Below are 13,581 nucleotides of genomic sequence, written 5' to 3'. Positions count from 1 at the left end.
ATATTTTCCTCTCTACCTTTTAGATACTTTATACATAACAGTAAAAAGTATATTACTTCCTTTGGGAGAGGATCAGAGGGCAACAAAACAACTTTTTCGGTAAGCGAAAAGACTTTTTGCTTATCTCTAAATGCCATGCAGGTATCCTGAGGCGGAGAAGGGGCAATTACGAACAAATAGAACTTGCGCGATTCCTGTTTTCAATTTATAATGCTCCAATCAGAAGCTACTTCATTAACTGAAAATACTCCATAGAATATACGTGATCCTATTTCTTCACATTTTCGTGATCAGATTTTGCATTCTTGTTTCATTCTTAGCCTTTATATTTTGGTTACTGTATTATTATTACTTTGCTTCTATACTTCCAAAATGGGTAGGCGTAAAGATGAAAGTAGTCGTCGGAGAGTTCATCCACTGCATTCATTACATCATCAGATGTTTATGGGTGTATGTGATTATGGCAAAGCCTTGAGGGCTATCTGCCTAAGGGATGGGATGCTTTCGTGGAGGGCTTTTTAAGGGAAACTGGATCGTGTACACGTTACACACCGGGGAAAACCACGAAAACATTCATGCAGTTAGCGCGTTAGCGAGATTCAAACATCGGACTGTACTACCAATGTTCAGCGATTTTACCGCTCATTCGCTGATGGGTTCATCAAATGTTTAATTTTGCATTTAAGAAATAGTTCTGTATTATCAGCATAGTGTTCTGTAATAGGTAGTTTTGAAATCAAATATAATAATAATGATATTTTAAAAGGATGGAGTTAAAATTTTTCTCCAGAAATAAAGGAAGATTTTTTTAATTTATTTTCCTCTGTCATTTTTACATTCTTTAATGTCATTTGATTATACCAAGAGGAGTGAGAAGTTCAAAGGCTGCCCAGGCAAACAAACTCAGAACCAGCCCCGGGCGATGAATGTTCTAGTTATGTCATTGCTCAGATATGACATATATATCATCTTCAATCTCTGATTTTTCATTTAAATTGAATAAATTTACAGAATAGAATATAGATTTTCTAAGACAATCTTCTACAATTCCAAAATTTCGTTTTCTATGAAGACGATAGCCTAAAAAGAAATGATATTCAATACCAATGTTTCATGTATATTTTTAGAAAGACTGGTCATTTTCAGAAATGGTTTTTTTAAAGGAATAAACAAAAACAAAAGGTTTAGTAACAAAAAGTTTGAGTAATACGATTCAGGTACATTTTTATTTTACCTCTCTTACTACTTTTAATTTGGTAAAATTTTATAATATTCGATGCTTAATAGACAAATCAAAATTCCTAAATAAGACAAAAATTAGAATATTACCAGTACAACACATTTGCTTTCTAAAGGGACCTCCTTCCCCCCCCCCCAAAAAAAAAGAAAAAAAAAGCTTTGATAATTAATAATTGTTATCCTGGAGTTTTTAATCCTATGGAAAAGCGAAGTATTGCAAATGAAAGTTATTAAATTTACAGAAGGCAATGAAGAGCAGAAGGTATTAATTCATTATAGCGCTTAACATTACACAAGTAGTAATATTTTCTGTGACTATCCCCGAAATTATTTTCTTTCTACTTTGAAAAAAGCCTATAGACCGGTATTCGTAGGTCCAAGTTCCGCTATTTTTGCTGGAATATCACACTATTTGTGCGACGTTGTCCAGCCAAAGAACATCCATACATATTCTTTGGCCCATCTCAGTTGATGTAGTGCCCTGGGGCGCATGGCTAACAGTGTTTTCTGGAAGTGGTTCTCCAAGGAGAGAGGCAATGATGGGTAAATGAGAGGACAGGCCTGGGAAGTAGTATTCATTGCTTCAGGCGTTGCGTTATTTAAATCTTATGCGGTGTTGCTATGGTTACCTGAGTCATTAGCTTCAACTCTCTTTGGCAAAAAATTCCAAGCACCTGGCCCCAGCCGAAGAATATGTATTGTGTACGTGGATATTCTTTGCCCAAGCTCTTGTGATGTCATGCAGAGACGAACCGAATTTCCGGCGGCATTTTTGCGCGCGAAAAACGTGAGCCGAGGCCATTTTACAGCTGAAACGGGCGAAACAATGGACCACGATAGAATAATTTGCCATATTTTTGAAAAAAAATAAATAAATAAATAAATAAATAAATAAAAATAAAAATCAGCTTCAGAAACGTATTATTCATATATATGGTATTATAAAAAAAAAGGTGTAATTCGAAATAGTATCAGAATTAAACATCCATAAAAATCACTCTTGCAATGACACAATCATTTATAAACTTAAAAAAAAAATCTCTCTTGTAATGAGAAATGCATAATTGCATGTAGAATATGTTGTTTCTTTGCATATAATTGTACTTGTTTCGATTACACAGTTTCCAATAGCATGTGCAGACATACATGCTGCTGTCATCTCAGAAAATCAGCAGTGTAATTACACTGACACATTTTAATACTTCTGCAACAAGTATTCCATTAGAAGTAAATAAAAATAATTCAGTTTCTTTCGATAAAGTCATTGATGAGTACAACTCAATATATATTCAATCAACAGTATATTCAAAATTAAATTCTGCACATGTTAATAGTATGTCAGCTCAAAAAATGATGGAACACCTAAATGCCATTGAATATTTATTGCAGATTGGCCAACTCCGAAATACACAGGATGAAACTTCAAATAAGAACAATTTAGAACCTGCAAATAAACTTTTAACTAAGCAAAAATGCTTTTTTTTATTTATGATACAAAACCAAACAAAAAAGATGAAAGTTCAAATCCCATTAATTCTGAAACCATAAAATTGAAAAAAAAAAAAAAAAAAAAATTCATGAGCCAGCCACTTGTGATTGCTTGATTACTGATCCTTATATTGATCATTTATAATTTAAAAGGGAGGCTACAGATTGGAAATTAAACTTTAAATGTACCCTAGTCTTTATAGTTTCTACATATAATTACTGACATTTGTATGATTTTGCTTTTTGTATGCAATTATTTTAATGGGTGATAATATGTGATATCCTATTAATTCACAAGTATGGTAGATAATTATATATGCATCATGGTGAAAAGTTAACATTAATGTTTCTATCTCTATGTCCCAAGTTTGTTTTGTTATTTTTATGTCATTAGTTTGTTTTATTTTTATGTAGCATTTGTTTAAAGTAGTTTCAATGATTATAAATTATATATATATTTTTTCCATTTGCTTGATAGTAAATGGAAGTATATTGTGTAATATTGAAATTCTAAAAGTAGTGGTTAAATCTTTGATAGAAGCAGCAAAAAAATTTTAAAATAATGAAGTTTTATTTTTGTATGCTATCTCTAATCATCTAACTGAGTTATCTGACTTTGAGTGAATATTTTTGGATAATATTCTATTTTTTGATATGAATAACCATAAGTCTTTCTGAATTATGTATTGAATAATGTTCTTGTTATCATTTCAATTATCTGAAATCAGTTTATAAGTGACTGAAATGTAATTTTTACTCATTAATATGCATGGTTATCTTCAATTTTTCCATAAACTAATAAGTACTGAGAAAGAGTAGCAAATTGCTTGAGTTTAAAAACTATAAATAAAACTGATAGTTTAAGAAAATATCAGAATTTACTATTCAAAGTAATTGCGAAACATCATGTGAATGTAGTTCACTTTATATTCACCATACAAAAGGTGTGATTCATCTTTATAACCTCAATATTATAACAGCTATTCTAGAAATATCTGCCTTGGGCAGCAATATTTTTAGAATTTTGAGAAGCACTAAGTAGCAAAATTTTCAGGAGGAGACAATGGGCTGCAGAATTTAGGATTGCATCGGGCAACAGAATTTAAAACTGGCAGCAAAATGCCTAGTTCCAGCCCATTTTACAACTAATGTAGTTACTAAGGATACTGGGTTCATATATGCCAGATGAATAATGCATGTCTTATAAATACTGTTTTAATAATGGAATAAATTGCATACAACATTATTAAAATAATTAAAATCTAATTTCATATTAAAAAATTCATATTATTAAAATCTAAATTCATTACTGAAATTAAACTGAAGATTTCATTCAACTTTCAGTCTTCTACTGAAACATTTTGAAGTGTTGAGAATATTTCATCATGCTATCCTTTAGCTTTTCTGATATCTAACTTTAGAGAACATTGTAAATATAAACATCCACTTTCTAATAAAGAAATGTCCTACTTTGATTGTTCTTTCCTAGAATTCAGCAACAGAAAGTATCCTGGTCTTGCCTCAGGGAGTTCATGTAACTATACAAATAAAAGACCATTTGACATAGGTAAAAAAAAATTAATGCTTCATTTTTACTTAACATGTCATTTTTTCCAGAGTTGCAGTTTTCAAATTATAGAGGCATTTTTTAATCTACACTAACAAAGGCTGATACTAAAATTCCTATAGTGAAATACAGTCAAAAGTTGTTAATTCGGACACCCATAATTCGGAATGATCTATAATCCGGACCTCAAAACTAAAAACTTTCTGCGCATGCGCTGCGTTGACACATGCGCATAGGCGTTTACGCGTGCGCGTAAGACCTTTTACGACTGCGCATATGAGTGTGCGCAAGTGCAGAATACGTTTTCGCGTGCGCGTTTTATGTATAATGGACGTATAAGCTAAAATTATCTAATTATCTATTTCAGTTAATGTTGATGATTGCGTTGTTCCTTAATTTTCGAATTGGATCCAGCTTATTACTTTTTGCAGACTGTAAGAGCAATTTTATAAAAGTAAGCTTAAACTTTCGATTATATCAAATAGAATTTCCGATATATATTTGTTAATATGTAAAGGATCTAAAGCGAAAGTATGTTTTGAAATCCGAAATCTGTTTATCAATTTCACGCTGCTCGGCGGCGGGAACGCCGCCCGGCGGGCGCGTAATGAACTGGAAGTTATCTGTCAGCACTATCCTTATCTTCAGGGCAGATGTTTTTATTTTATTTGGCTTATAATTGAAGATCAGATGTTTTTATTTTATTTGGCTTATAATTCCTTACCAAATGTAGTATTTCATCTCGATATGCTCCGTCTTTGATATGATTTAAAACAAGTTCCTCGTCATTATAATTCGCTTCCGATAGCGAAGAAAAGTAACAGAGGTTATTGAAAACGAAAATATTTCGATTGACAAATTAGTCGGTGTTCTCGACACAGCAATTATAAGACTTGAACAGCGGAACTTTGTAACTGAACAAGAAATTATGTCTGTTTAATAGAATTAAAGAGAAAGTATTATCACATGAAACGAAGCAAAACTTAAACAACTTACATTGAAAGAAATGTTTAATAAAGTAAACTAATAAATATTAAGCTTTTTCTTTTTGCAAATTTTGATACCCTTTAGATCATAATTGTTCTTTATTTCATAAATTACGGTTTCATATTTTTAATTTTAGAATTTCTGCATGCCATCTTACGAGATTTAAACTGATGATCTATAATCCGGAAAAATCGATAATCCGGAATCGCCGAAGTCCCGACGAGTCCGGATTAACGACTTTTGACTGTATTGTGAAAACATTAGCATATTCAGTAAGCATTGGAAATGTGAATTTTTAAATGTTGGGCATTAACTTCATAAGCTTACGTGAAAAATAGGCATAATAAAATTTTAAAATTAATCAGCATGCAATTTTCATAATAGAAAAGGAAAATTATATTCAATTTCATAAGTTATTTTACCTTTTATTTATTTAACAGTAACTTTTCTCCAAATAAGTTATACATTAAAGAGACTATTAAATTTCTCACAATTCTAATTGCACAATTTTTTTTTTTTTTGGCAAGAATTCAATATTGTAAAAATCTTCATTAAGAGGAAAAATTAATCAAATGATAATAAAATTTCATTTTACATTTATTCATCTTATGTATGAATTTTACTTACATGGTGATAGCTTCATATCCACAGATTCAGTATGACTGGGGGGGGGGAGGGGATTACTAAATTGTTTCATAAATTACAAGTTTCAAAATGTTATCAGAGTAACAATTCATACCATAGCTGAAGTACAGAACTTCAGACATGTACACTACTGTCTTCCCATACATCCGCATAATTTTTTGGGACTGATGTAGCTAAAATATAGGAGGTTAACATGTTCACTGCCAAACTGTACCTGCATTCTCAGTTTACAGGAAAACTTTGTATTAACATCCCCCCCCCCAAAAAAAAAAAAACCATAAATATGTTAGTAGGCAATTTCAGTTATATGTATTCATTCAAGAGAAAGAAAGTACTTAACTTATCTTTATTTGATGACTCATACTTTTTTTAGACTTTCTTCCATTCTTGCTTCTAGTACTCAACCTGCACATAATAGAAATATGCTATTGCAACTGTCTTGTTTTCTAAATTCTAAAAGCCAATGGCTTGAAAACTACTAGCATATTAGAACATGCAAAATGAAATGTTTCTTCTTTTAACACTTTTGCCATGATGGATGAGATGTTTCATCTTCCAAGATTATCCGTTGTGCACTAGAGACAAGATATCTCACCCTCTACCCAATAATTTTTTTAATTGCTGCAACCATTCTTGTGACTTATTTATAACCTTTGCATATCAGTCTCTAATATTGTTTTCATAAAATTTCTACAAGATGGCACTAATCACAACGTTTTGAGAGCTTTGGCACAATTTTCATATCTGCAGAACTTGTTATGTTTGATACACATTTTACACAATTTTTGCATTTTTTGAAATGAAAAATGAATAAACAAAATCTTCTTTTGATTGACAAGCCAATAAAATATCTCAATTTATTTGATGAAGAGCTTGTTGATGAAATCGATTAAAATGGGAAAAGCAGTTGTAAACTTACTGACTTGTTTCCTATTTAAGCACCAAAGCTCTATCTTCGAGGCCATGATGATGACTTTGAAGATAGAGCTTAGACATCGCCTTACACACAAAAATAGCAATGGTGGCTATCCACATTATTGGTCATGTGAACAGTACATCACTGAGATATGTATCCAATGGCATTCTATACTAGCAAACCAGATGCTGGGCCCATATGACAAATGCAAGCTATCTACGTTCATTCTCCTCAGTGCTTCCATGTACCATCATGATGCTGTATGCATAACTGTGATTTATCTGACAAGACGATGTGGTACAACTCCTGTATCCAGCGTTGTCATTCATCATACCATTGCAGATGAACATGTGTCTGCTGTAAGCATCAAGGTAAGCAACAGCAATGGTTGCTGTGCTGACAGTCCCTGATGCTTCAGATTTCAGCGTGAACATTTGTCATCCTACATAGAAACCACATTCCTTTCCTAGGAAACATGATGTTGCTGTACAATCCTGAAATGCTAAGATGATATATCTGTTCTCATGGGTGCTAGTGGATTGGAGCCACTGAAATCCTGCATGACATTTAGTCTAGCCCTCCTGGACCCATCAATTCCATATTAGCTTAATAATTATAGCATCTCAACCAGTACTATCATGGAACAATAAACCACAATTCTGTGGCAGTTGAAATTTAACAGATGCTGATAGAAGTTTCTTCTTTTTACGTGAGGCATAACATAACCTTAACACAAACCACCAACATTAAAATGAAATTTCTGAATGAGAAATTCACCATGCAGTCTTTCTATTCATACATAATTCCCACACAAGTCTTTCTATTCATACACACAATGTAGATTACTCATACCTACTTTATGTACATGCGCTGGAACGCTTATCATTTGCACCTCCCAGCATACAGTATTTTTCATGCAAATCTCTCATTGGTACATGCAACCTTCATGGTGCAGCAATCTTAATGGCCGCTGTGTATGTGTGTGTGTATATAGAACATATATAAGTAATTCAAAATGTTCAAATCAGACATAAAATTCATAATTTGCACTAATGCTGCAAATTAGCTAAATAACATATTTATAATGATTAAAAATAATATTAAAGAAAATTATCTCTGAGGAATTAAAGAAAATGAGAATCTTATTTAATATATATAAGCAAAATACATAAAATACATCAATTGTTATTACAATATTATATAATACTGACAATTATTTATTCATTCATTCTTTCATAACAGTGACAACTTTTTTGGCTAATCTTTATTGTACGGCACTCCCTGGTTTTTCTTAAAAAATCGCCAAGGGTTTGGTTTTTTACCAAATCTGGAAGCTTTGCTGTACCAAACATGTTTTTGGAAGCCCTAATGTTGATAATGCTGTAATTTGTTCTGGGTACCATCATTTGAGTATGTGTGCTAATGTTAAGTATGGCTGAAGTAAGTACAAGGATGAATGTCGACGGGTTATAGTATGATGAAATTGTAAATTTGAGATTTTTGTATAGGTTAGATGATGGATGACAGACATTTTATTTTTGCATGAAAGCTGGTTTAATTGCTGAGAGATATGAATGTCCTATGTGTAGCATGATATGAAATTGTGTGAAAGGAAATATGTTGTTTGAGTTATCGAAACGAAATTTACAACGCTGTTCCTAGGCCATTGGCTGCCTGTGTACTTTCCTAAGATTGTCGCCCCTCAAATTAAAAAAGTGCTCAATACTTAATAAAATTTTAGAGTCCAGCTGCCCATCAGGAACGGCCCAGAAAATTTATGTTACAAAAATTAAAATTGTTATTTTATTATCATTCAAAATTTATAATTTTGGTTATTTATTCCGCTCTATCTGTTAAGACAGCATTTTGATGCCATCTTGGATTTGGCAAGTTATTTTAAAAAATTGCCAAGGGTACAGTACAAGTATAACACTTTTTTTGGAGGAGGTATTTTATAAGCATCATTGCCAAAACAAGTTTATTATTGGTGCCTTTCATTCTAGGTCACACAAAACTAAACTTGATTTAGCAAATTTCTGAAAATGATTCAACCTTGAAAGATCATTAGAAATAAATACAGGCATTTCCTCTGCACTTTTCTTTATACAATTCAGAACTCTTTTTTTTTTTTTTTTTTTTTGCTAATATTTAATTTATATGTGAATTCCTTGTAAAATACATTTTAAAAATTTTTAAAGAGATGCTTTAAAATTATCATCAAATGTTAAATCTTATCAGAACAGTCATTACCAACAGAAAGATCTGCTTATCATAAATAGTCATACTGTGGTTTAGAGAAATAGTTGATCATCAAACATGTTACAAATAAGTGAATCATAGCAATATTGGAAAAAAAATACTACACGGTAAATAGCATTTACCTAACTTAAAATATGCAAGCTGTCTGTATATCCAGTCATATATATTCCAAAATATATAATTAATGTAGATACACTGAAAAAACACACAAAAATGTTTGTCTTCTTAACTTTCAGCATTCATTTCTTGTTTATAACTCTGCTTGAAAAGGAAACATTCAATTTTATTTCTGAGAAGCATAACAGAATGAGAAAAAATTAATATGCAGAATTCAAAATATTCATTTACTTATTTACATTTGACAGAAAATTGCAAATACGTGTCGAAACTGGCTAATATTCAATCTTTTCATTTTTATTTATTTCCTAAATTATTATTATTAAATCAAACATTAATTATCTATCAGGAAGCAAATTTAAAATAATAAATGCTAGAACAAAAGCATAATAAAATCATTTAAATTATAGTTTAGCTTTACAGATGATGAAAGAAAAATTTCTTATATTATATTGATGGAGGGTGTACAATGTGGTGTGCATTACTCTAATGTAAGTATACGTAACCTAATTTAATTATGCAATATCAAATTTCAATCAAATATAGATTTCTGCAATCTAGATTAAAAACAACTGCTGAACAACAGACTGAGTTAGTACATTGCAAACCTACACAGCAGTAATAAAATAAAACATTACCCTCTATATCAGGGGTCTCCAAACTACAGCCCGTGGCCCGAATTTGGCCCACGAGCCTTATCAATTCAGCCAACCAATTTGTAAATAGTTTTATAAAATTTAAAAGAAGCAAGATACCATACACAATAACTATTTCATATAACAAATAATCAATAAATATATTTACAGTCATGCATGTTCTTTCTAAAGCATATTATAAATATTATACTACTGTTTCTAAATTTACAATGAGTAAAATACAGCCAACACTCTATTATAAAATTTGTCATATTTTTTTATGAGAAAAAAGGTTCCATACCCACTTTCATAGTAGTATTCTAGATTTGTTCATAAAATTTTTTAGCAACAATTTTGTTTAAATATTCAAAAATTTTTTTAATGTATATGTTAAAATTTATCATCACATTTTGAGCCCCCCACAAATATGAAATGCCTATGAGCGAGTTTTCATCTGATCAAAATGTGATGCTAAATTGTTACAACAAGCAAGGAAATCCACTTATAAGTAAAATTACATCGCAAACCAAAGAAATCTTTGATATGCTGCGACAAGATTGTTTTTGCAAACGTTTAAACAATTTTAAGAAATTCATGTTAGGTGAAACAACATGAAAGTCTAAAAACCCCATTTCTTCGGATTATCATAGCAATATAGATTCAAATTCATTATATTACATCACCACGGAGTGATGAATTAACTACGTATTGGCCGTCAAAAGATAGTAAAACAGGTAACATGTCCTACAGGCTAAAGAAGTTTGGAGACCCCTGCTATATATGTAGCAAATTCATAACATATAGAATGCTTTCATATTATGTAAAAATTACTAAACTGACAGTGCTGATTAATGATAGCTTTCATTTTAATTTTAAATGCTATTTCTGAAAACAAATGTAAATTGTGTGCATAGAAAAAACACATTTTATAAGAAATAAAAGTTAACAAAAGAACACATAAAAAAAATCATGATCTCTCTAATTGATAAAGGTAAAATAAACTATGTTATTAAGTGCTTTAAAAATATCGCATCAGTTTACCTAATTTTTAACTATAAATGAACAGAAATTAATGCCTACACATAGCAAGTAAAAATTAATTTGATTATCAAATAATACTGATTACAAGCAATCACTACATAACAAAGAATTAACAAATAGAAAGAAATATTGTCCAGTTAACAAACAGTTTATGAATAACTAGCTTTTACATTTACATCGCTTTTAAACAGCATTTTTGTAAAACAAACTGCTAGTTTACGAAAACTGCTGGAGACAAAATAATTCTTAAATGCTATAATGATAAAACTTAAATATTCAACAGATAGCATTAACTTCTTGCATGCTAAGAAGCAAATCTTGTTTAATGTCTCCTTTCAAAATATTCGGATTAATGTCTCCTTTCAAAATATTCGGTAACTGAAAATGTTTCAACCAAAAAACGTCTAAATATCAGTATAGCGTGAGCACTTTCACTACTAATTGCATTGAACACACATGCTAGGCCAAACGATCTTTACTCACCATAAAAGTTTTATTTATTCCAATTAATATGATTAAAAAATTTTGATGAAAAGTACGTAATATGGACAATATAAAAATACTACCCCCGAATAAAAAGAACCCTTACTTACCAGAACGCTTTTCTTATACTGTCACGTTTGTTTTACTTGCAAATATTTTGTTACGTTGCACACATAATAAAAATATGGCGCCATGAGCGAAAATTTCGCCAAAGATAGCAACACATAATTCTGACGTCAGAAATCCAGGGCAACGGTCAGCGCCATCTATTGTCAAAAGGTAGCATTCGTAATTCTCAAAACTTACTCTTAAGAGACAGTCGTAATGCTTTTGAAATGTCGGAGCGTGAATTCATCAGTTAATTCAGATTAAATCGGTTTGCTTCAATGAATTGAAACCTTTTCTGATGGCAACTGCCAATGGATATTCTCTGCAAAAGCAGGTTTGTTTTTACCAAGGAGGTTAGAATAGAAGGAGGGAGGGTTCGCAGTTTCCTCCACTATCGGGGAATGAAACTCCGCCGAACAAGCGGCGTCCATGTTTGTGACTTCAAAACATTGCATTACGGCAGTGACATGTACGTGTTTCTAAGCTGTTCCGTGCATTTATTTTCCAGTAAAAATATGTTAAATTTATAATGAAATCCTTCGCTATTGTTGAATTTTTGTTTTAAAGTAATAAAGATGATATCCATAATTTACTATGTACAGCAAATTATTAAGAAATAGTTCGAAATCTAAATGCATGCGCATAACATTAAAGCCTTTAAAAAATGATGTTTCTGCATATTTCACGAATTTGCTTAGGTTAGAAAATAAATCTTAATAAAATAAAACAGATTTATGTGAATTCAATGATTTCAGTTTATGCGCATTTCATATTTATTAATCTCAAAGAAACTGCCTTTAATTAAGTTGAATTCCAGAAATACACCTATATAAGTTTTTGGATACATTTTCCCACATGTTCAATTGTGTAAATATTTTACTTAATTTTATCACTATACTGCTCAGAAATTTGTAAGTTTATGCAAAAAATTTTTAACAACAGAACAGTTTATCATAACTTTAAAAAATGAATAATAATTAATATATAAAGAAAAGCATTGCTTTATTTAACACCTTTACAATTAATAAAAATAGTAACAATTTATTTCTTACTTTTCATGAAAGTTATAAAACGAATTAACTAAAACGTTCAAATTATACAATTTAAATCCTACCATATAGCATTGTATCTTAAGGAACGAAGATACCAGCTATAAACAGAAACATTAAAATGTATTTAATATATTTTGATTACAGTTATATTAAATAACCTATTTTAAGTCCTTTTTTTTTCACATCTGGAAAGAAAACCACATGACATTGTGATATTTTTTGACATAGTTGTCATATTACATAAAAAAGAAAATACTTACGTGTGAAAAATAATGCCCGGAATTTTTTTCGAGAATCTATTTGTGCATCCATATGCAATACAAGCTGACATGCTTCAAAAAGAAAAGAAAAAAATGTTGCAATGACAGATTTCCTTGCACAAGTCACTGTGATAACAGGAAGATGGCCGCCAAGCTTCACCGTTTGAGTTGAACCTTCCCTCCTTCTATTCTAACCTCCTTGGTTTTTACTTCAGATTATGAAAACTGAAATACTTCTGGAAATGTTTCCGAATCAAAGACTATGCTTAAATGGCCTATTTGAGAATGTTATATATTTTTATATGTAAACACACAAATTTTTAATGTTATTGTATCAGGATTCTTTCTTTTTCATCCCCTTTTTTTTCGTAGTAATGGTGTGTATTTAATTATGGCAAAGCACACTAGGGCTATCTGCCTAAGGGGAGGGATGCCTTCGTGGAGGACTTTCTAAGGGAAACTGGCTCGTATACACGTTACACATGGGGAAAACCACGAAAACACCTATGCAGCCAACCCGTTCGCGGGATTCGAACCTCGGACCGAACTACCAGTGTTCAGCGACTTTACCGCTCGGCCGCTGGTGGGCCTTTTTCGTAGTAATGATCGAAATCGTTAATTACTGCGAATTTTGGAATGCAGTAATAATATCACCATTAATTTATTGTTTTAATTACTGTAAAACGTAATCTCGGAGAAATTGTTTTTCTAACAGAAATTATGCATATGCCTGTGTTTGATATATATATATATATATGTATATCTTTGGGATTAGTTTTTTGGA

The sequence above is a fragment of the Stegodyphus dumicola genome, chromosome 7 (genome assembly GCF_044657685.1).
Source record: "Stegodyphus dumicola isolate Sdum_Otavi_A_Nest chromosome 7, ASM4465768v1".
Lineage (NCBI taxonomy): Eukaryota > Metazoa > Arthropoda > Arachnida > Araneae > Eresidae > Stegodyphus > Stegodyphus dumicola.
The sequence above is the reverse complement of the archived record's forward strand: the minus strand, read 5'-3'. Positions refer to the sequence as shown.